General features: G+C 47.0%; 1 protein-coding gene and 1 long non-coding RNA gene across 11 annotated transcripts in view; one reads left to right on the forward strand and one right to left on the reverse strand.

The window, feature by feature from the left end:
• LOC138491595 (uncharacterized) overlaps window positions 1-9,110 on the reverse strand; it is a 91,923-nt gene extending 82,813 nt beyond the window's left edge. Inside the window, exon 1 of the long non-coding RNA XR_011276047.1 lies at window positions 8,926-9,110. This is a non-coding gene — a long non-coding RNA (uncharacterized lncRNA). The remainder of the gene's footprint in view (window positions 1-8,925) is intronic.
• A 3-nt stretch (window positions 9,111-9,113) lies between these two features.
• Window positions 9,114-24,818, forward strand: part of RHBDD1 (rhomboid domain containing 1) — a 723,897-nt gene continuing 708,192 nt past the window's right edge. For 3 of the 10 annotated variants that reach the window (XM_069618192.1, XM_069618183.1, XM_069618193.1), the window contains exon 1: window positions 9,569-9,675. The gene's annotated coding sequence lies outside the window, so the exon portion shown is untranslated. Of the gene's footprint in view, window positions 9,250-9,568; window positions 9,680-24,818 lie in introns of those variants that run through there. The other 7 variants (XM_069618187.1, XM_069618194.1, XM_069618184.1 and 4 more) reach the window with 5 other exon arrangements.

Below are 24,818 nucleotides of genomic sequence, written 5' to 3' on the forward strand. Positions count from 1 at the left end.
TTTACACCCAGCAATGACTCGAAGCAAAAGGTCAACTTTCGAATCTGTGGGTCTATCCCCAGATTGTGATTCACATGTGCATTTGCTATCAGAGGCTGAGGTTCTAGCATTAGCCCTTTCATTAGTGGGAGTTTGGGGTTTGGCTGCTGGGGGTTACAAATCTTTAATTAAACTATCGTGTTTAGTAGTAAAAAGGACTTAATCATACTTCTCAAGCATTAGAAGAGTTGCTCCTTGATAGCAAAGTTATTAGAAAAGCAACTTTGCAAAACAGGGCTGCCGTTGATTATCTATTGCTGAAACATAATTTGGGTTGTAACGCAGTTGAACGTATGTGTTGTTTCAATCTAAGTGACCATTCACAATCCATTTAAAGTCATATCCGAGGTTTGAGGGACTTAATTTCCCCCAAGTGTCTCAAGATCATACTGGGAATTGGTGGGATTGGTTATTTCATGGATTCCTGATATTGGGGGTACACTGCGTTACGCCTTTGCTTACATTTGTATTGTATTAGCTATCGTAATAGCTGGTTGTTGATGTATTCTATGTATTCCCCTACTTAGTTCTGATGTTTTGTCGGTTTCAAAGACCGGCTCCTCTACCACTGGGCTATGGAAAGTAAATATCCAAGGGTGGATTGTGATGCTTGGGCTAAAACATGGCGCTGGTGCGCAGTGCATTCTGGGGGCACTCAGAGTCATAATGGATATTTATTCCATGCCTCAATGAAAGATGCTCTTGCTTTGCTGAAAAACATGTTATCAACGTTATTCGTTGCCCAGTCTGGTATGCAGGCCTCAGCCGAGGACACTGCGCTGGGAAAGCTAGGAACCACTGGTGCCGGCTGGTACCAGATAAAGGTTTTTTACGGCTTGCTATGCTTGCGCCAAGGTCTCAAGATGAGTTATGGAATTTTTTTCCGTGGTGCTTAAGGAGAGGGAAGCGTTTTGCCCCTTGGGGTTACTGTCGGTTGGCCCGGCCGGCAGCCAACAGTCACTCATCAATGAGCAAGCGCTAATGCCAGAAGGTTCGAGAAATTGCCACCCCTTTTGAGGAGGGCATATATGCGGAGCTCTGGAAAGGTCAGGCGGAAAAAGCACAAAGACCTCAGTTGGAGAGGGGGACACCTTGTTCCGACATAACTGTGGGCTGTTGTGCTCTCGGCCTGGCTGTTACCGGGGTCTTCCAGCCGCTTCTGGTGAGATGAGGGATTCAGTTACGCCCATGGTGATGTATTCTTGCTACCTTTACTATCTTTTCCGTGATTTATTTCTGTGTTATCGCTTATTGCTTTATGTATGTTTAACTATGAATAAATAGCTATATAAGTGCTCATTATTTTATAACTGTGTGTGTGGGTGTGAGTTATTGTTCAGTCTACCTGCATTCAAAGTATTTGCTCTGCTCTGCAAATGTACTGGTGATAAATAACTGTCCGTGCACTCTTGGCGAGCAATATGCCTTCTCATCCTTTCCTCTTTCCACAGAAGACACACACTCCTGTCTACCAGCCAATTTACCTGCTTCCAAGTGCCCAGAGCTGCCTCCTACGAGCCATCTTCTGCTGCCTGACCACTGTGTGTGCCTGCTGCCCACATGCCCTGCAATTTCGGTGCCTGCTGTACAGCCATTGCCAGTGCTCCTGTCGTCAGATCTGTGACCACCTTCGCTGATCCAGAAGACTCCCAAAGTGCCAGACCACCGCTCCACAGCCCAGCACCAGGACCACCTTGCCTACCCACACCTGCCTCGGGGGTTGCCATGTCTGAAGCAACATCATTTGAGGCAAGTGGCAACCCCATGGCAGCGATTAACAGCGGGAAAGGAGGGATGCATAATGCACCTATCTTTATGCAAGACTTGTAGTCTGTTTCAGGGGCAAAAGGTAGCAGTCAATTGGATAGATAAAAGGGGAAGAAGTATACGTTGATAATTATATGAAACATCAATCATGTGACTCAGGGATATTATATTCAACAAACACAAGAGTATATTTCATTTACTCTGGAAGATATCCTGTGTGCTATTGGGAAGTTAAAGACTTCAAAAGCAGCAGACCTGGACGGAATTCCCTCCTGTATTTTAAAATCGGATCCACAGTTTTAGGCAGCAATCTTATTCGCTAAATTTGATCACATTCTCTGATCTAACAACATTCCTTCATCTTGGCTAAATGCCATAATTATTCCCATTCATAAGGGTGATCCGCAGAATCCTGCCAATTTTCGACCAATAGCCCTTATGGATGCGGCAGCAAAGGTCTTTCCAGATGTTTAAGCAGTAAAATTGCAAAGCTTTATCTCCAAACACGACATCTATTCGAAGCATCAAGTGGGCTTTCGCAAAGCAATGGGAACATCTCTTAATGCCATCATCGTAGCCCATGTGCTGTCTTAGTCAAAATCCACCAACCCAGGTCCCATATGCATATCGACTCTAGATTTATCGTCTGCTTTTGATTCAGTATTTAGAGAAACATTATGGGAAAAAATGTTGAAGTTGTGCTTTCCGTGTCTTGTGCAGCTTGTGGCAATGCTCCATACCAACACCATATTTCAGGTTCGTGTTACTCAAGACAGTGTTCTCACTTCTCCAATTCAAACTATGACCGGTTTAAAGCAGGGGTGCAATCTCACTGCTAAATTATTTAATCTCTATATATGTGATATTGATGATTTGTGGACTGATCCTTTCATGTATCCAGCGAGATTGGGGAAATTAAATCTACACTGGATGGGTTTTGCAGATGACATCCTCTCCGATAGGACTCGCTATGGTCTTCAGCTCAAGTTAAGTGAATTTTTCAAATACGCTAATAGACATAACTTGCAGGCCAAGTCCAAGATTATTATTTTTACCAACAAAAAGAGGATAAAGTCATATCAATGGAACATAGCTGGATCAATGATCCAACGTGTGAAGTCTTTATGGTACTTGGGTTACTCCCTTTCTGATTCAAATTCAATCAAATCTTGGTCCATGGGACTAAAAACGAATCTTGCCCTTTGCTCTCACAGATGAGAATTGTGTTTAAAAAAATACTGCAAATTCTCCTTGATGCCTATTATTTTTAATTACTTATTGTTTGGACACGTCTTTTGGATTTGGACTACGTTTTGAACAGTATCCAAGGCCAAATTTGGAAACAAACCAGGACTGGCATCTGCCGTTCCCAACTCAATTATATGGCATGAAATAGGGCTTCTATATCTTTCTTCGAGATTTGTATGGTGAAAATTATCGAGCTATGCCAAGATGCTGGACCCTCCTCGCAACTCCCTTTACCAAGATCTTAATGAGCTTTTGTTAGATTGTAATCCCTCATCAATTGTGTTGTTTGAAGTCCAAATTAAACAACTTCTTGTGAATATAAACGCAACAGTTGAAGACCTTACCCAAGGTCTACCGACTGTTAAAATTAACTCTACGAACGGGATTGGATTAAAACTATTGAAACTAACAATACCTATAAAACTTATGTTGACTATGCATCATTCCACAGAAAAGGTTGAACATTCGTCCTATATACTAAAGTTTCCCTGCAAAAAAGCTGGAAGAACCTACATACGGGTCAAATTAAATCAATTTTCTACGCTTGAACGTTCTCAACATTGCCACAAGTTATCTACTTCCATTGTCAAGGACACCTGTCGATTGTGTGTAATTACGGATCAGCATGAAACGCTCAAACTTCTAGTATTATACTGTTCCTATTTTGAATAGGACAGACTCATTTGGCACTTATTACTCAAAGGCTACTGAATTAGTGTGACAATCTTTTTGGGACCGATGTATAAAGGGAGACAGCACCCAACTGCTTTTGGCACTAAATAAATGATTGTATAAAATTGAAGATCCTTTCATTTCCTGACAATATTCAATGAAGCCAAAGATTGTCCTTTTATCTGAATTGTTGGGCAAAAGTCTACAAACAAGGTATTGTATGTTTTATCAAGCTGTTTCAGTATTGTAAGAAATTTAAAAGGCTGAATTTCTCTGTAAATGAGACGAACATCTGTTTCCTGCAGAGCAAAAGGTATTCATTTGATACTGCAGTAGCTTTAGGGATTATCTGCTTGTAACCAGGAATAAGTGGTCTTAGTGGTTTCTCTTATGTCAATGCCACAAGAAGTGGTCTCGATGTTTTTATGTTAATGCCATTTGAATGGTTTTTTCACAAAAATGTAACGTTCAAACTTTTTGATGGTTTACATTATAATTCTCTTTGGTTTTTCTTAAATAATGTTTTATTTGCTTTCATTTTCCAGATTGTTTTATGAATTACAACTTGTTATCTTACTGTAGTTCAATGTGATTTTGATAAGAATTTGTGAAGGTTTCAATTGTAAACCCATACAAATAAATACAAATAAAGTATACGCTGATAATTATCTACAACTAGAGAGCATGTCCAAAAATGAAGCCACCAAGCACATAATACTAGACTATGTAATGGAGGGGAGAGCAGTTGTTCACGACCCACAACAGGTGTTGGAGAGATGAGAGACATCAACCAGTTCACATAGCCTCTTACATGATTCTCATTGTGTTTCAGAGCCACAAGGACAACCGTGGTGGGGGTGAACACTGGCTGCGAGAAGACCACGAGCGTCCTGGCACTGCAGAGTGGGACGGCGGCAGTGATGGACCAATGGTGGGCCTGCAGATCAAAAGCATATTCCCAGCTGCCTCCAGACTGGGGAGGGGTGAGCGCCCTTGTCACACTCCAAAGCCCAGCATTGGTCATGCCTTGAGCAGATTTACTACCCTTCAACGACCACTCTGCATTATGACAAAGGAAGATGGTGAGAGATCAAAGGGCACCAGGACAGGAGAACACCATGAGTTGAAGGAAATGGAGCAGTAACTACTTGTCAGAAGAGTCCTCACAAAGTTACAGTTCACTAAAGCATCAGTCTTCTTTGCCTCACTATTGCTCCCGGCGGTGCAAGCAGCCACTAATGCCAAGTGGTTGCAGATTACCATGTACGAAGTGCAATTGCTAGCAAATGCAACTTAGAAAAGATCGAATGCAGTGAGAGAAGAAATCTGTGCCCTATGCCTGGAAGCACTTCAAAACAGGTTTGTCTTGGAAATGCCAACAGTCATGGAAAGCAATGTCTGTCACAAGATCGGCAGCTGTTGCTGTACGGCAATCCAGCCAACGATGCCATCAATGGGACACTGAGGCCGTCAAGGAAATCTGAACCCTTCACAAGATGACAAAAGAGACGCACAATATCACATCTGACAATTGTCTAGACTCCCTGTTTGCCTGTGTGCACAAGTGACTGGATGTTTTAATGTGACTGTCCCACTGCTTGTCTTAATGCTCGTTGCCTTCTGTGCATGAAAATATTCTAAAAAACAAATTGCATCCGGAAAATAATTAGATACATAATGTCTGCTACTGACGGGGAAAAGAAGGGTAAAGGAAAAGATGATAAAAAACAAATCCAAAATCCTGGAATGAATGATGAAGAGCAACAGCAGGTGTTCTTTGCAGTGCCACCACCAAATGTTGAGTATTATGATGTATTTTTGGTAGCATGTTCCTCACATGGGCGTGACTGCATTTAACAGGTTCCAGATTTGATGGGTATGAAGCAAAGGGAGGTGACATGGACAAGGTAACAAGCCTATGGATGCCCAAAACAGTGAGCTAAGAAATAGTGGGAAAAAGTGTTCATTAGTAGATCGAAGGGGGAATACAGTGAAGGTACAGATTCAGCGCTGTCATGGGTGGGGGGGTCCCTACCAGCTGTGGGAATGATGGGGCAGGACGGGACACCCCTAGACTGGACAGGATATCATTGACAGCTGTAATAAAAGGTGTGTAAGAAACAAGCCTGGGGGCAAGGCCAGGGTGGGGGTGCTTATTCGGAAGCGCACAAGATAAATGTGGTAACAATACGATGGGTAACCACCTAGCTGCCATTCTGAGGTGAAAACCATTGGTAAGTACATCACCCGTGTTTAACAATGACAGGCCCTGCACGGCGGTCAAACATAAAATTGCATGTGTGCTCCAAGAACAGGGTGCCAGAAGAATGCAGCTCGCAGGAGGCAGTAGTCTCTGGGGACAAGGACCAGTAGATACCTACAGGTTTGACGAGGCAGGCATTCAGGTGCTCGCTGGGGAGAATTAAACTCATGTTCGGGGAAGCCCAGCCACAGTATGGTCAGCAGTTTCAAATTGCTCCTTGGCAGGTGGGCCTCTGAAGGAGGATGTGGGACGAGGGGATGATACAGGAAGGAGCCAATCAGAAGGCGAGTTTTGGTGTCCCTGAAAGGCAACAAGTATATTGTGTTCTTGCTGATGTCCGTGAGGCACCTCATTAGTTGGATGCTGTGTCGATGTCTCCCTTCCCACAGGCTCAGGATGCTTGTGTTTTTCTAGGTGTGCTGACCAGTGGCAGAATAATAAAGTCCCAGAGGTCAGCACGATTGCGTATTACAAATAAAAAGTATTTCTTGGGGTGTAGTGGAAGAAACTTGGTGCCATAAGGGAGGTGATGAAGAGAGGAGTTAAGATTGTTTGCTCCAATCATCTTTGATTAACATATGTCTAGGTATAGGGGAACTGATGTAGTCCCGCCAATCAGCTTAGTAGGCCGTCAGAAGGTGTTTCGATTGGTCAGCATTTTTTGGACACTGATTCTGGATTTATTTACCTCTCCCTTCAATGCAAAGGTGGTCTAATTTTTCTCCCCGTTTCCCTCTGCAGAGGCATGGGGGTGGATGCTTTTCATATTCTCTGGCCGCCGTGTCTGTTGTATACACTCCCTCCTCTCCCGTTGATTCCGAAGGTGGTGGTGAAGATCAGGGAATCTGTGGTAGAGGTGATTCTCCTGTCGCCATTTGCATTTTGCCAGAGATCGTGGTTTCCGCTGGTGTTGGAGAGGTCTGTGGCTTCAGTGTTTCTGACGCCAGCCTCTACACGCCCTCTGGTTCTGGGGGATGGGGCTCCGTATTGAGGGTGCCTTGCTTGGGGGCCTGGAGACTGAAAGGGAGGGCATGCAGCATCTAGGTCTGTCTACTTCTTTGTCTGTGAATGTGCAGTGAGCACGGAAGCCGGTGACATTGAAGGTGTATGGTCGACACTGGGATGATTTTTCGTCTTGGTGCGACCAGTTGGGATTCTCAGCTCTGCAGTGTCCTACTCTGTCCATCTTGTAGTTCTTGGCTCAGGGGTTTGATTTGGGCCTCGAAGTATCCATCCTGCAGCCCCACTGGGTGGCGATTAAGGCTGTGCAGGAACCTTGTGAGGCAATGGTGCAGAATGAGCACTTGGTGAACTGGATGTGGGAGGGCTTCTCCTATTCCCTGCCTTGTTTGGTGTCTTGCCTGCCCCGGTAGGACGTGCCATCTCGCAGGGAGCTCCCTTTGAGTCGTTGTCAGAGGTCGACCTAAAATACTTGTCATTCTAAAGGTTGTGTTTCTCATGGCTAGCACGTCGGTTCATCGTTTGGGGGAAAGATTAGGGCACTTTTATGCAGGGATCCCTATTCGGAAGTGCAATCTGGAGGCCTTGTATTTACGTTGTGATCCGACTTTTCGGTTTAATGTGTCCTCAAAATTTTATTTGGTGCAGGAGGTGGTTTTGCCTTCGTTCTTTCCCGATTCAAGTTCATACTTTGGATGTCTGATATATTTGGACAGGAATGCGGCCTCTCAGCGGTCCAACAGTCTGTTATGTTTCCGAGTCCCCATCCGGGGAGGAAGGCTGCGGTCCCTACGGTCAGTCGGTGGATTAAGTTGTCTTACAAGGAATACGGCCAGGCTGTTCCCTCTGGGCTGCAGGGAAGGTCTACTAGGAGTATGGCAGCTTCCTGGGCTAAGGCGTGGCCTTGCAGGACATTTGTCAAGCAGCCACATGGGCTGATCCCAACACATTCACAAGGCACTACCACTATAACTGGCACTTGAAGGGGTCCTCCTCCTTTGGCAGGGTGTTCCAAGTGTGGGCACTTCATGATATTAAAAGGTTTTTAATTGCGTGGTTTTGCAATAAAAGTGGTGATGACGGCGCATGCGCTCTGAATTACTTCGGTCTGCTTTCTCGTCCCACTCCCTGGGCTTTAGTATGCCTTATAACTAAGTACTGAAGTAAGTGCATCATGGAGGTAATGCTCTGATTACTTACTGATAATCGTCATTGATCCTAGTCTCGATCTTCCTCGTCACAGTACTGATCCACCTCTGCCTCCCTGTTGGGGGATTGAATGGGTCTCAGCAGTATGGAGTACGTTGGAAGAAACTGGGGCTCGCTGGGACACAGGGGTGTCTACTGACTGGTAAAGTGGAGGGGAAGGGGTTCCTGTCATGAGGCGGCTGGCTCATAAGCACTGTTACGAGGAAGGGAAGGGCAAGGAGTAATGAAGATACCAGTAAATAATCAGAGCACTTCTCCTGCCCAGGTGGAGAGTGAAAAATGCCATGATGTGTTCAGTGGTATTGAACTAATGCATTGTGGCAGATGACGGTGCTAAAAGGAAGGGTAATAAAAGAACAGAATGGATTCCTGGTATGGAGGTTGGGACATCACAAGCGTGCACTAGGACGAGGAAGACTAGGAGTAATGAGTACCCATAAGCAGCAAGTTCATTAAAAGGCCAACTAAAACATTCTGTTAATATTATGTTCTGCTAATAGACCAATATGTAATTTCATAACATGGGTGAATAAACAATTGCAATGTGATAAACCAAACCCATCATATATTAGCTGGCAGCATGCGCGAAAGGCGTACAACAACGGGTACTGCCATTGAAATGTGGGCAGTGCTTTTCGTCCAGTTTGCATTAACCAAAAGGGGTAACCCTAAAGTCCAGACAACAGACAGTGCAGTGAAATATTAATACTATACTGTGTTCTTCCTAGAAGGAATCGTCTCCCAACAAATCTGCGTGCGAGCCATACCTCCAATTAAATCGTCCACTCTTAAAGACATCCTCAGAACCTCTGATTTAAGACAGCGACATTTCTTCCAAAACAACAGTTATCTGTCTGATGCAACGTGCAGTAAATCGGTCCACCCAAACTAGAGTGACGCTGCTGAACGAATAACCGTAGGCAGGCGTGAGGTCTTATGTATTATGAGCAGACGAGGCTTGTGGGAGCCATGCCTGCTGTTGGCGCCAGAAGAACAGAGTTTCGCTCATAGACGCCTAACTCCGAACCAACCGAGCACACTTAACAGAGGAAGCAATCCCGGAAACCTGGCTGCACGGTCCCCAAAGGCAGGTAGGATCACGTTAAACAAGGGGCACAATGCAAGACCAGTGTACTCGCTAAAGTTGCAATGCGGATCTACCGAAATGAAAGTGGCGGTCGAACAGTGACAGTACTGAGAACTGCTATCTCGGGCTCCCCTGCTTTAGAAGAAGCTGTCCTTTTTTTCCCCTACGGAATTGTATTTTTACAGCCTCACACGTCGATGCAGCCGGGTAACGTACGTGCCAGACAGGCCCCGGAGGTATACGAACAGAAAACGCCTGAAGAAGAAAAACTAGCAAAACGGTTTGAAGGGTGGATACATATCCCGTGACTTCCCAGGGGGCGGGGTTACAGAGGCCCAATAAGCTGCTTTACCCGTCTCTGGCTAGTTCTCTTGCGTCAGACGGATAACCGGAGTAATTGCTGCCTGTATTTTCCGAGTCGGGACACACGGTCTGTACGTGTTTTGTAACCGAAGTCGACTAGTAATACTGTCCTTGTTGTGTATTTGATGTTTTGCAAGGCTTGCCTTTAGTTAACCCAAATCTTCTTTCGCTTTGCTCTCTAAACTACTGTCGCACGGCACACAAACACCTATTACCGATAGGGGCTCTGGTGTTTACCAGCTGGGGTCTGTGACTTCATAACTGCGTCAGAGCTTTGTCTATTCAAGAGTATAGGTTCCCCGAGCATGCGCTTGAGGGGTGGACGGATAAAAAGCTTAATTAGGAAAGCATAGGTAACGAGGTACAATATTCCAACTCAGTAAAGATCTGTTTTAGGAAAATACAATACATGGACTGGTCATGTCTACCATCGAAGAATTAGCTGCAGTCCTAGAAATAGAACACGTTGATTCTGGAAAAGTAACCCCTTTCGTGGTGGTAGGGTCGGGATGTGAGGGGATGGACAGCTCGATAGGGGCGTGGTTATGGACGGAGCCAAGTAAAAAGAACCGCACAGCTGAAGTAACACTCGTTTTAGAGATGACTTGAACATGCACAATTTCGGTAACAAGGGGTCTTGAAATATAATCGTTATAGTAACATGTTAAGTGACAAGAGTTCATTGTAGTTTTATTTTCCCCATCTTAATAATAATAATAATAATAATAGATGGATATGTACAATTGCCAGCAGATAACATAACATGAGCCTACACACTGCCACTACATTGTTCGAAATTAAGATTGAATGAGCAGGAAATAAAACCAGCTCCTGGGGGTCTGCCATCAACCCCATAGCCCAGAGCAACTGCTGGGGAACCAGGAGGGAGTACAATCTAACTTCCACAAGAAAGGCAGCCAGAGGGGGCAACGTTTTCACACCTGTCATTGTTTATAGAAATGCAAATGTTCAATGTTATGTTTTAACCTATCCTGGGTCTGTGGCCATTCCCTATGTATATGTGAGGTTGAGTCTAGAATGTTTTGTGTGGTGCATTCCATGTAGAATGTTATGGTATGAGTGCCAAGGTTCTCCCTCTGTCAGTTGGAAAATGAACTGGGCAGAGGGGGACCGGTGGATGCTTCCCTTCCTCATGTACTTATCCTGCCTGTAACTTATTACCTGTGACTTATATACTACGAACCCACTTAAGCCTCCTAATTAAACCTGGTCTCCTGGCTCATCATTTCAACTCCTTAACTTGCGTTGTAACACTGGCGACGAGGATTGTTGTTTCCAAGGAACAGGGATCAGGAAAGAAAGGAAGCAAGACGCAGGACATGCAGAAAAAAAGGACAACAAAGACAAGAGCGGCATTGAGTGACCAGCAGTAAGAAGAAGGGACTTTGAAGCATCCACCGGCCCCCTACCTCAGCCCCCAGGTAAGCGCGCCCTTTGCCTGCTTTGATAGAGGCAGGCTCATCTGTTCCTGCAGGGGCTGCGCTGCGGGGCTGTGAATTCGTTGGTAGATGGCTTTTGGGACTGTATTTCAGTCATCATTAACAGCGCTCAAGGGGCTGGGGAAACAAGGAGAGGAAAGAAGATAGCACCTCATATTTGCAGCTTAATTAGCAGTCCGGGAGACGTTACACATTTAAACTGTGTCCTATAATGATTACTGTTCTGGAATTTAGTCAGACTGCTGCTGTGGTCCATTAAGTCGGGCAGCAATCCTGTGGGCGACGGTTGGCCCAGAGAGCTCTGTTCGTGGCTCTGCTCATCTTCATTGTGGTGACCGCACTGCATGGCTGAAAGTATTGGTGAATATTGCTGTTCAGAATGCTCATGCCAACGCTCCGAGACTCTGCAACGTAGAACATTTCGTCACAGAGAGCTGATGGAGTTTTTGAAAAGTGCACCTTCCAACGTGCTCACAGCGTGTTATATTTCCGGTTCTGAGGTATCGGTTCATATGCGTAGCATGAACGATCTATCAGGAAAAAGTACTGCAACAAGTGCAAAACGTTTGACGGCGTGTATTGCACTGCGATTGAATGGAAATAATATCTTGATCGGAGTCCTCCTTTTGTGGTATCCAATTAAAAGGAAATTGTACAAGTGTGTACAAGTGGATCAACCTAGCAAGCTGTTAAAGGGGACAAGTTTGTTTTTGTGCTTAATACATATCCAGCCATTGCTGTTTCAGAGACCTGAGGTACTGTACTAACATTTTCTTTTGCTGGATATGGAAGGCGATTTATACGGCGGGATAGTCATTACATCCAGTTTCACTTGACATCGCCATTGTGTTTGGTCTGATATTGAAATTGGTTGAGAGCAACATTTCATTAGCATATACATTTTTTTTTATTAGACATGCATAGGCCATCCATCACATGCTAAAATGTCACGTTTCTACAGGCGTTGTGATGTAGTTTTGATTGTTTCTTGGATGGCACCCAATATACATTGCTTTGGGGAAAGGAATTTCTGGTTGTTGTGCCATAGTTGTGGGCACGTGTGTTGCTCTATAGCGGTTATGTTTTGGTGTTCATGATTGGTGCCAGTATAGTTATTGGTGGGTGCCCATAGTGTAGGCATTGTTGTTGTCCAAGAGTGGGAAATTGTATTTTATGTGGCAATTAGCCATTCAGGGCAATGCTTTATTATGATGCCAGTGTGGCATTGGCAAGACACACATGGAGGTCATTTAGTGGCAGAGTGCCACTGCTAGTGGTGTTTGTGGTAGGGTGCTACTGCAAGTGGTGTATAGTTAGTGCCAGTTTGTTTAAGTAGTTAGTGCCAGTTTGTTAAAGGATTTCATGGTGCCAAAGTTGTTTTGGTAAGTGGTTTATGGAATTGTATGGAATTTAGGTAACCAATAGAAACGTTACTCTATGAAATGGTAAAGTGTTTTTCTTTGCACTAACCCACATTTTTTCCACAGTTACATCTCTACAAAGACTCTGCAGGCATGACATTTTGAACCTTTATTGCGGCGCACCTGAATTTCGGATTTTCAAAATTTGTAATGCTGAATTCGTCTTGTTTTTGTGTGGATAGTGTGAGTGCTATAGAACTACTGCATTTCTTAGATATGTTCACTTGACAATGTTTTTATCGCCTACATTTTTCCACAGGTATTTTAAACAAATGAACTCTGCCAGCATGATTTTTGGGACTCGCTCTGGTGATGTTACTTAAAACGTTTTATATTCTCAAAATGTCAGGCTGAATTTGTTCATTAATTCGTTTAAGGGTAACTGTTTGGATTATTAATGCAGACCACCTGTGTGATTGTGGTTGTGTGGACGTCTGGTTGTCCGTTGTGAGAGCATGGTGTGATCATTAGCTATTATGGTGTTAGGCATTGAACCTCAAGGGTGCTAATGTTATGTGATCAGTTGTGGCGAGCATTTAGTGGTTCAGATAGTAAACCATCAGTGGTTTCATGGTTAGATGCTCAGTGGTGAGCTTTGGTTGTTCGAGGTCTGTGGCCAGGTTACAGACCTGGTGTTGTGTCGGCACACTGCTTGTGTCAATTTGTTGGTAAGTAAATGTTGATCTTTTGGTTGGGTATCTATTTTGGTGATCTACTTCACCAATTGTGTGGTTGGTGCCCAGCAGTATGTTAGGTTGAGGCTCATTGTGTCTCAATAGGTGTATGCTTTAGGCAGATAGAGGGTTTAACCCTGTGATTTCTTCAGGAAGCTTTGATGTTGGTGAAGGTTGATACAGGGTTAATGAGGTGATGCAGGTGGTTAGGATTGTTTATATGATTGTGGGCTTGTCCCCTGTAGATGAGTTCCATAATTGGCCATTATGGTGCTGGTGAGTGTTTTTGTAGTGTATTAGTTATTCATAGCTATATTATGGTATCGGTAGAGAATAGCATTTTGCTTTCTGGGTTTGCAGGATGGGTTTTGGAAGAATAGTTGTTTGATATTTATGGTTCATTTACCTCTTCCCCTGCGTGTCTCCTTTATTATATTTTCATGAAAGGGGGGAGATGTGTTATATTTTAACCTATCCTGGGTCTGTGGCCATTCTCTTACGCTCACCTGGTATCCACAGGGACGCCACCCAGCCGGGTTACTCGCTGGTATGCTTCTCAGCTTTGCCCTGATGTGGTCTGCGGGGAAGGTTCTACCTGCAAATACAGGAGGACTGTGTTCAAGACTGACCGACTTGGGTAAGTATCCTCCCTCCACCACCGTATGATTTCAGTCCCTCTGGCGCCCTCTCCTCACCTTGTGGTAGAATTAGGCGTGCTCTCCGTCCTGCCTTCTTTACAGGGGCGCGTTGTCTTTCATGGGCGAGTGCGGTCCAGTTACTTCACTGACGCCGGCCCGTTTGATACTGTTCAGGTAGGTCTTATTGCTGTTCTTTAGTTTTGTTGCTATCCTGCATGCCTTTCTTTGTTTAAAATGTCTCTTTTTTTTCCTCCCTTAGGTATGCAGAGCTTCAGCGCGGCGAACTGGCTTGGTTGAGCCCCGCTGGTAAATGTTGGCGCATTAAGAGCGCTATGATGCGGTAAGTAAGCGCTATGTGCAGCGCTGCAAAGTCTTGCCTTTGCTAACCTGTGTTTTCCTTCCTTGTAGGTCGTGGTGTTCTTCAGCGCGAGTGGAATGTCCGGAGTGGTGCCAGCCGAGAGGCGACCAGCCAGGTAAGCCTTTTGAGCAGTTCGTAATTTGTAAATGTCTCTACTGCTTTCTTTAATGTTGCCTCCATCTTCCTCTTTCAGGTCGTTCTGTCCGGGAGGCGTGCAGATTCGAGGAAGCTGTTCTCAGTGGCTGCGAGTGTTTAAAGATGAAGACTGCAGGTGAGATGCTGCTGCTAATGATGTTCCTCTTGTCTCCTTGCAGGTTCTGCTTCTCTGAGGTTCGAGGAAATAGCTGGACACGGTGAGCGTCACGTTGCAAGCTGCAAAGTAACGCGAAGCGTGTTGTCTTGCTCAGGTGTGGTTTAAATAGCCCCAATAAAATAGTCCATGAAAAGTAGTCCCTAGGCTACCGCACCCAAAACACTAGACCACATAGCCTGGTTCTTAGGAACTAAGCTACGTGGATGCCTCCATGTTGGCTGACAATAATAAAGTAGTTCCCAAGCACATTGTGTATTCATGGTGTATGAGCCTGGCGCCATAGGTGCCAGGACTGGCCCCATGAGGGCTTTGAAGAGGATGCCAGGCTCTAGAGGCCCGAGTCCTGACTCCACCTGGCCAGTGGGTTTGCCAGAGGGAGTTTTGGGCGAGGGTCGTGACACATTCCCTATGTATGTGTGAGGTTGAGTCTAGAATGTTTTGTGTGGTGCATTCCATGTAGAATGTTATGGTATGAGTGCCAAGGTTCTCCCTCTGTCAGTTGGAAAATGAACTGGGCAGAGGGGGACTGGTGGATGCTTCCCTCCCTCATGTACTCATCCTGCCTGTAACTTATTACCTGTGACTTATATACTACAAACCCACTAAAGCCTCCTAACTAAACCTGGTCTCCTGGCTCATCATTTCAACTCCTCAACTTGCGTTGTAACAGTGTACAGTTAAAGTTAATGGCTGCAGCCACCCACTTCCCATTTTGGGTCCTTGTTGAAGGGACCTGCTGCAGGACAAAATGCAGATCAGTTTAACAGCCTCTCAGTCACTGTTGTAAAACATTTCTTTTGTGATCCGAGCCTTTCTTGGATATGAATGTTCAGTCCATTAACCGTGATGGGACATTTCCAAATGAAAGACCCCACCCCCTCCAGTTACCTACCAACACTGTGTTCTGCTACCAAGGCAACTAAAGTGAGTAAGACAGTAAATCTCCTTTTAAAGATTCATTTATATCCATCCTCACATGCATGAAAGTGTCTGTTTTGATGTGGCAATTGAAATGTTACCATCATGCCTTAGCAAGCTGGGAGATTGTAACAATCTCTATGCCCACGTGACCTTACTACACAATTTCTTTTAGTGTGTGTTTTAAAGTGTCAAAAGTACGGTGGTGTAGAACAAGAACATTTTAGGTTTGCATTATTTTGTATTTCAGGAATTGTAGTTTTCCATTCAGGATGTGGACATGAAACCACAATTATATTGTTTTGAGTTCATCCATTTTACAAGTAATCAATATAAGACAGTATTATTGTAATCCTTGCAAGCCGAAACTTAAATATTTCCATGGAGTAAAGCTCAGACTCGCGCTCAGAACGTTTGTGGTCCAGTGTCCAAATTGCAGAGCGGGTCAAAATCCTGGCTTCATTGCTTAAACAAAGTGTGTTACTGGGGGCAAATAATTTAATCGCATACTGCTTTAGCTGCAGCAATTATATAGTACGTAGAAGGGATTAAGTTCACACTATTCTAAAAAGACTCTCTTACAATGGGGCAGATTTAGTGATGTTAGGAACAGAATTGTGTCCTCTGCTGCTCCTCTGTTAGTGGTCCATGAGGCCTTCACCTAGAATTTATACTGTTGCACTTGCTCTCCATGTGTGCCATAGCATTGGGTTTCACAGGCAGCTATCTAATAGCCTCACTAGTCAGTCAGTTCACCAGAGATTCTAGTATAGAGGAGTAACTGCAGTGAACCAACCGTGATTGCCTCCTTATAGGACTTCACTTTTTTAAACTACATTTTTGCTGCAGAACGAGAATGCAGGGGGTGGGTGTTTAGGTGAGAGAATATGGGAAGGGGAAAAGGTTGGGGGATGGGGAAGTCTCTCCCTGCATTTTGAGGCGAAAACACCCAGTAAAAGATACTGCTGTGAAATTGTTCTGGTACAACACATAGAACCATTGGGCAAACTTAAATGCACTCAAAAAATGTGACAATTTCCCAATATAAAAAGTTTATCAATGGCAGCACATATTTACAACACTTTCTACTAGTAAGGGGTCCAGGCGGACCATGGGTCTCCACCCTGCCAGGTGTCGCATGGTGGTGAGGCCCTGACCCCTCCCCACCAAGCCGTACTCGAGAGGCGTTCCCGGGAAGCAGCTCCCCTTCTCACTGGGCCCAGCTGCCCCCTGCCACCCACCTCCCTCGCCGGGAGCCTCTGGACACCAGGCCTCGTTCCCGCCACGGAGTCCATCAGAAAGGGATATCAGTGTCCCTATGTGTCAGGGATGGCACTCTTAATAGAGTGGCACAGGACACCCAAAAAGGGTTTGGGTGGTTGTGCCTAAATAAAGTGGACAGAGAAGCACACACACAGCTGAAAGGAAAGAGAACGAAGAGTAGGCAAGTGTAGCAAGGAAAAGGTACAGAATGAATTCCCTCTTGGGGTGTATGCAGATATAGGAAAAGAGTATTCCACAAACCTTAGGAAATACTCAAGCCTTCTGCACAGTTTGCTATAACAGAGGCCCACGCTGTTTGCTCATGGCTTGGAACAGCAGCTATGGGTGTCTGTAATGTAGAAACGAGACAAGGGAAGGGGCAGAGGTTGACTGATGGGAACCAACAGACAAGCTCTGTACAAAAGGGTCTACAAACAGGACAAGAGAAGATACTTACAGACAAATCCAGGAAAAGGAGGTTGATAGCAAACTAGCAGAAGGAAATGAAGGGAAAGTCGTGTAACAGGATAGGATAGCAGAGGACAGTAAGGAACAAGGTTGAGAGCTCAGAGGAGCAGGAAAGCAATGAGCAAGCCCAAAGGAGGAGGGCTGTAAGGTAGAGAGCCCAGAGGGAAAGGGCTTAGGGCAGCAGAGTAAAGCAGGCTGCACGGCAAGGAACCCAGAAGGACCGGGCAGCAAGGAGTGGGCCCTGAGGGGCAGGGCCGCTGACCGTAGAAGGTTGCAGAGGACTGTAGAGGGCTGCTAGGCCGAGATCCCAGCGGAAAAAGGTAGGTAGTAAGCAGCGGAGCGTGATCAGCTGCAAAGTAGGAAGCCCAGAGGACAAGGGCTGTAGGCAGCCGGAGTGAGGCAGGCTGCAGAGCAGGGAGCCCAGAGGACAAGGGCTGTAGGCAGCCGGAGTGAGGCAGGCTGCAGAGCAGGGAGCCCAGAGGACAAGGGCTGAAGGCAGCCGGAGTGAGGCAGGTAGCAGAGCAGGGAGCCCAAAGGACAAGGGCTGAGGCTGGAAGGCAGCAGAGCGTGATCAGCTGTAATGTAGAGAGCCCGGCAGGGCAAGGGCAGAGGCTGGAAGGCAGCAGAGCGTGATCGGCTGCAATGTGGAGAGCCCGGCAGGGCAAGGGCGGAGGCTGGAAGGCAGCAGAGCGTGATCGGCTGCAATGTGGAGAGCCCAGCAGGGCAAGGGCGGAGGCTGGAAGGCAGCAGAGCGTGATCGGCTGCAAAGTGGAGAGCCCGGCAGGGCAAGGGCGGAGGCTGGAAGGCAGCAGAGCGTGATCGGCTGCAATGTGGAGAGCCCGGCAGGGCAAGGGCAGAGGCTGGAAGGCAGCAGAGCGTGATCGGCTGCAAGGCAGGAGCATGGAAGAGCAGGGCTGAGGCAGGGAGCCCAAAAGGCTAGGGCTGTAGGCAGCCGGGTGTAGCAGGCTGCAAGGCAGGACGCCCAGAGGAGCAGGGCTGAGGCAGGGAGCCCAAAAGGCTAGGGCTGTAGGCAGCAGGGTGTAGCAGACTGCAAGGCAGGAGCCCACCAGGGCACTGGAACAAAGAGCAGGTGAAATCAGGAAACAGCATATAAAGTTTGTAGCTCGAAGCAATAAGGTGCCGGAAGGACTCTCAATGCAAGAGACTGAGCTCTCCCAGGCAGCAGCCTTTATACTGCCCAGCCCAGCACAGAGGCAGGCTAATTGGATGCACCTGGCTCAGCACACCTGCAGACAATCGGCCACCTCCCTCTCTGTTCCTGAGCTGGTGGAAGCAGAGCAAATCCCTAGGGCTTCTGGGGATTGTAGTTCTGATGAAAAAAAATAGGAATAGCCAGGAATGGATGGTTATAGCCAAGTGCATTATGGTAAGTGTAGTTTTCTGGGAAAAATAAAAAGGCACCAAAGTCTTGCAAATGGGAAATAAAGTCCAAATAGTGAATAGCGGTTGATCCAGGAGTTTTCTGTAGATAAATGAATAACAATTTGTCCATATTGATTGCCAATGTATGCGCCCATGGCGCCCCTGTGACAGTATGCCCCTCTCCAGGCCCCTCTCCAGGCTCCCTGAAGACTGACCAACAGGAAGAAGGTCTGTCACACCGTGAAAGAGTCTTATTCCAAAAAGGCACATCATGAAGCACAAAAAACTGTTTAAGGTTGTAATGTGGGAGTCTTGAAAGGTGGAGACGGTATCCATGTGCTGAACCTTTACGGTAGAAATCAGAAAAGACAAAGTCTTTGGAGCACAAAACCCAACAGAGTGTTCATGAATAGAGGAACTGTGAATGTCTGTTACAGGTTCCATGGCAAAGCTTGCTTTGAAAGGTGACAGTAAGGTGGTGAAAGGTGGAGCCAGAGGTACAGCAGAGTTGGTTGCTTTAGCAAGGTTTCCCAAGGCATCAGACACAGCAATGGCAGAGTCAAGATTAGCCGCAGAAACGTCAGGAGTCACAGTGGCGGGTTCTCCATGATTTGTAGGAATTTCAGAAGCCACCGCAGCAGAGAGATCATGAATGGCTGTGGATAGTTCCGATGCTGTAGCAACTGGGAGAGTGGGCGCCATAGAAGAACCAGCGGACAGGGACGCACCTGAGACTGATAGAGTAGAGTCTGGTAGTTTTAGTGCTGCAGAGGCGCCAGCAAGAACAGCCGGAGCTGTAGTCCCAAAAGAAAAGTTGTTATCTGACTTAGCAACAGGTTCTGTCCTTGCAGGCAGAGAGGAAGGGGGTGCTTCTGCTGCGAAAAGAGAGATGTGAGCTGCTGCAACAGTAGCAGATTTAGAAGTATTAGCAGGAGGAGCAGCAGAGATTGGGCTAGCAGATACAGGAACAGGTAATAAGACAGATGTGGGGTCATGATTGGGTAGGTGTTCTGAAGGCTGATCTTCAAAGTCTGGTGTGCTCAAATTACTTGGTGGGTCTGGGGTATTGACTGATGGAAAGGCTGGATTCTAGGCAGGTACCGGGTATTGTTCAGGATTGGAATCATGGTCTAGAGTCCCAGAACCTGAGTTACTGTGGTTGGAAAGTGAAAGTGCTGTGTCAGACTTTAGAAGATCCCTTAGCATATGCTAAATTTAGGTCTTCCATCTGCTTGGTATAAATCTGTATCCTTTTCTGCGTGGCAATTCCAGGCCTTACCATGTTGATCTCTAAAGACAGTATTTCGGGTGTAGGACATTGTGTCAAAAGGTCTGGAATATTGTGTCCCTTCATAGAATTTTTACTATGTAAATAAACAAAGTCATCATAGAGATCTTCGGTCTTTCTTTTAAGGCGTAGGAGTTTTTCTTGTAGCAGGTATGTATCATTAGCCTGATCTAAAGCTTCAGAATCTGGTGTGGCAGAAAATTCTGTTGTAGCAATGGGAAGACTGACCTTAAGGGTATTGTGGTTGGTAGATACTGGGGAAGTATTAAGACCACCGATGGTCAGTATTGGTCTTTTGTACCCAGGACTAGGCGAACTAACCTCAGGATACATAATACCGTGTCCTGTCAAATGAGGGTTTCCAGTAGACTGGGGAGCTTGCCAATCAGATCTTGAACATATCACTCTAGCAACAGCGTACTCTGGTTTAGAGACCCCCACAATGAGTGCAATATCCTTGGCTGTAACAGTGTTAGAAAAATTATCAGGCTCAGGAGTGTCTCACTGTTTGGGCTAACAAGATCTGTAAGCATTCATTATCTTGCTGTAGCTCTTCAACCGATAAGGACTGCGGATCATAGTCGCAAATGTCATAATAGTTATACATGGAAGAAGGGTCAGCAAGCCAGTGAGTGTAGTACCGTGCTTGTAAATCTTTGTTTACTAAGGCAAGACTGTTCTTTAGACTAAGGTTCTTGTTTGCTGTCTTTAGGGAAAGTATAGATTTTTGCAAAGGTTTCTTAACCCGAAAGGAAAGCATCCTTGGTCTGTGTGTGCCTTTCCTGCCTATGGAACAAGACATTTTTGGCTCTTGCATTCTGTCAGGGATGGCACTCTATTAAGAGTGGCACAGGACACCCAAAAAGGGTTTGGGTGGTTGTGCCTAAATAAAGTGGACAGAGAAGCACACACACAGCTGAAAGGAAAGAGAACGAAGAGTAGGCAAGAGTAGCAAGGAAAAGGTACAGAATGAATTCCCTCTTGGGGTTTATGCAGATATAGGAAAAGAGTATTCCACGAACCTTAGGAAATACTCAAGCCTTCTGCACAGTTTGCTATAACAGAGGCCCACGCTGTTTGCTCATGGCTTGGAACAGCAGCTATGGGTGTCTGTAATGTAGAAACGAGACAAGGGAAGGGGCAGAGGTTGACTGATGGGAACCAACAGACAAGCTCTGTACAAAAGGGTCTACAAACAGGACAAGAGAAGATACTTACAGACAAATCCAGGAAAAGGAGGTTGATAGCAAACTAGCAGAAGGAAATGAAGGGAAAGTCGTGTAACAGGATAGGATAGCAGAGGACAGTAAGGAACAAGGTTGAGAGCTCAGAGAAGCAGGAAAGCAATGAGCAAGCCCACAGGAGCAGGGCTGTAAGGTAGAGAGCCCAGAGGGAAAGGGCTTAGGGCAGCAGAGTAAAGCAGGCTGCATGGCAAGGAACCCAGAAGGACCGGGCAGCAAGGAGTGAGCCCTGAGGGGCAGGGCCGCTGACCGTAGAAGGTTGCAGAGGACTGTAGAGGGCTGCTAGGCCGAGAACCCAGCGGAAAAAGGTAGGTAGTAAGCAGCGGAGCGTGATCAGCTGCAAAGTAGGAAGCCCAGAGGACAAGGGCTGTAGGCAGCCGGAGTGAGGCAGGCTGCAGAGCAGGGAGCCCAGAGGACAAGGGCTGTAGGCAGCCGGAGTGAGGCAGGCTGCAGAGCAGGGAGCCCAGAGGACAAGGGCTGAAGGCAGCCGGAGTGAGGCAGGTTGCAGAGCAGGGAGCCCAGAGGACAAGGGCTGAGGCTGGAAGGCAGCAGAGCGTGATCAGCTGTAATGTAGAGAGCCCGGCAGGGCAAGGGCGGAGGCTGGAAGGCAGCAGAGCGTGATCGGCTGCAATGTGGCGAGCCCGGCAGGGCAAGGGCGGAGGCTGGAAGGCAGCAGAGCGTGATCGGCTGCAATGTGGAGAGCCCGGCAGGGCAAGGGCAGAGGCTGGAAGGCAGCAGAGCGTGATCGGCTGCAATGTGGAGAGCCCGGCAGGGCAAGGGCAGAGGCTGGAAGGCAGCAGAGCGTGATCAGCTGCAAGGCAGGAGCATGGAAGAGCAGGGCTGAGGCAGGGAGCCCAAAAGGCTAGGGCTGTAGGCAGCAGGGTGTAGCAGGCTGCAAGGCAGGACGCCCAGAGGAGCAGGGCTGAGGCAGGGAGCCCAAAAGGCTAGGGCTGTAGGCAGCAGGGTGTAGCAGACTGCAAGGCAGGAGCCCACCAGGGCACTGGAACAAAGAGCAGGTGAAATCAGGAAACAGCATATAAAGTTTGTAGCTCGAAGCAATAAGGTGCCGGAAGGACTCTCAATGCAAGAGACTGAGCTCTCCCAGGCAGCAGCCTTTATACTGCCCAGCCCAGCACAGAGGCAGGCTAATTGGATGCACCTGGCTCAGCACACCTGCAGACAATCGGCCACCTCCCTCTCTGTTCCTGAGCTGGTGGAAGCAGAGCAAATCCCTAGGGCTTCTGGGGATTGTAGTTCTGATGAAAAAAAATAGGAATAGCCAGGAATGGATGGTTATAGCCAAGTGCATTATGGTAAGTGTAGTTTTCTGGGAAAAATAAAAAGGCACCAAAGTCTTGCAAATGGGAAATAAAGTCCAAATAGTGAATAGCGGTTGATCCAGGAGTTTTCTGTAGATAAATGAATAACAATTTGTCCATATTGATTGCCAATGTATGCGCCCATGGCGCAGGCATGACACTATGGTCCTTCCCCACCTGCCACAGGGGCGCAGACCCACTGGTCTGTGACCCCCACAACGCACAGCAGTTCTTATTATGGCAAAAAATGTTCTGTAGTAACGGTTCGGTCCCATGCTGGGATAAATGCACGCTGTCCTGGTGACCAGTTCCCTGACTCAAGTCGGAAAGTGTCCATGACCCGCGGCCATCCGAACCAGATCATTGTTCAGTTTCTGTGCTGACATGTTTAACGGGCGAGTCGGGGGGGTTAACCCCAGTTCAGTCTAGGGATATTCTGAGACCAGGAGACACCACCCCCGGGCAAGCCCGCCCCAATCAGAAAAGTACAAACAACAAGCTAGAAGAAAATGGTGCCGCTGGACACCCCCTCGCAGCAGAGCTGCAGAGAGGGGTTGAGGCCTTGTCTCCCGGCCTTTCCTCCGCGGCTTCGCCTCCCGGCTCCACTCCCCTCCATTTAAAGCAGGAAGGAGGGCCGTTGAAGGTGTGAGAACGAATCCTGGTGTCGGCCTTGTGTTGTGTTGCACGTTTCCACAGCAACAAGAGCAGCGACCACCTTAGTCCTGGGATGCTCCTCGTGTCGGGCAATGGGGGGAACGTGAAGCGCTCGGGCACAAAGGTGCTTGTGCAGTAGATTCTGCATGTAGAAAATGGTGCCGCTGGACACCCCCTTGCAGCAGAGCTGCAGAGAGGGGTTGAGGCCTTGTCTCCTGGCCTTTCATCCGCGGCTAATATGTCAGTGTATTTCTCCTTCCGTATGTTTTCCTTTGTTTCCAGCAGCACATGCCAGGTAAGCATACCCAATACTGCCGCCTGTAATGGGGCGGAGGTTTGCCCTGCCTGCCCGCCCCTCCTGGCCCCTTCAGCGTCGGCGATGGCCCTGCGTTTGCAGCCGTTGTAGCTGCTGACTTTCCACCCATTTCATTATTTTGCACAATTCCACCAACCATTGGGTTTTCATCCCTTGCCTCACCTACCCCCTGTGTAGTCTTTGCTGTCCCAGTGACGTTACATGCCACTTCTGCCACCTAGCTGGGGCAGATTTGCCACCCCTGTGGCCCAGGGCAAGCCTCCAACACCATTCACAGGCCCCATTACAGGCGACTGTATCGGGTATGCTTACCTGGCATGTGTCTCTGGAAACAAAGGAAAAAATATGGAAGGAGAAATACATTGGCATCCTCTCCCTGGGCGTGCCCCCCTCAGGTGTTGCTCCTGGGGCCGGTCCGACCTGTCCAGCCCTGCAGTGAGGCCCCACGCTGCCAATTCCTGTAGTTCCCTCCGGAAAACCCATCCCATCTCCTTGAGGCCCAGTAGATGAATTTCCCAACCCGAAGCCCCATCTACTGACCATTGTTCATCCCCAGGGGCCCGCTTGTCCTGCTGCCCCATACCCACAAGGAGCCCCTGAGCTGCCCCCATTTCCATTGCCCCTGCACTGGCTGTAGCAACAATGGTGCACTGGCTGTCTGAGCCTCGGCCCTCCCCCTCTTATGTTCTGGTATTGCACACGCTACCTGGTGCCTGCCTGGGGGAAGGGGGCTCACTGATCATCCTTGCTGTGGGGGCAGTTGCCGCCCTACCCCCATCTCTTTTTAGCAACCCGCCTCTTTCTCTAACAATCAGACTGTTACTTGCAAAGCCTCATAAGCCTGTGAATCATACTGAATTGGGGTCCTCCAGCCCTTTAAGATGAGGTAGCAATACCCTTGAGATGGATGGGGATGCAGAAATTATTCAAACATCAATAATTGAAATGACTCAGGTAGTTCGCAAAAGGATAACTGTTTTAATATCACTTATCTGAAACAGGGAGTACAACGGACGTCTCAGCGCATGCTCTCTGTGCATTTAACAACAAAGTACTCTTTTATAGCAAAAAGTCATCATAGGTGACGTCAACCTACGTATTACTAACGTCATCATACGTGGCAAACTACAAAAACCTATTGAAGAAAGTGATCGGGTCAGATGGAATATCCTAAGTGTATGATCCATACTAGTCTAAGGCAGTGGAAGAAATTGATTTGTTTCTTAACATCAGGTGGAGCAACTAAGCCCTCCCCTTAAACAGGTCACTACGAACGTCACTAAATACACGACGATCCATTGACTAAACAAACTATAGGACCTTTAATCATGCGGCCCCCTACCAGTGGTTAGCTTCTAACTTCCATCTGTACTTTTCCACCTATGCTAGCAGCACAAAGGCTTAGCTTCCAGGTGCTGGTGTGCTAGTCTTAACTATAGCTTCCCACCAATTAGCATAATATTCCATCATCACCTCAGTGGTCTACTGTCAATTAG

This window comes from Ambystoma mexicanum, chromosome 10, assembly GCF_040938575.1.
Source record: "Ambystoma mexicanum isolate Mex_15411 chromosome 10, UKY_AmexF1_1, whole genome shotgun sequence".
Taxonomy (NCBI): Eukaryota; Metazoa; Chordata; class Amphibia; order Caudata; family Ambystomatidae; genus Ambystoma; species Ambystoma mexicanum.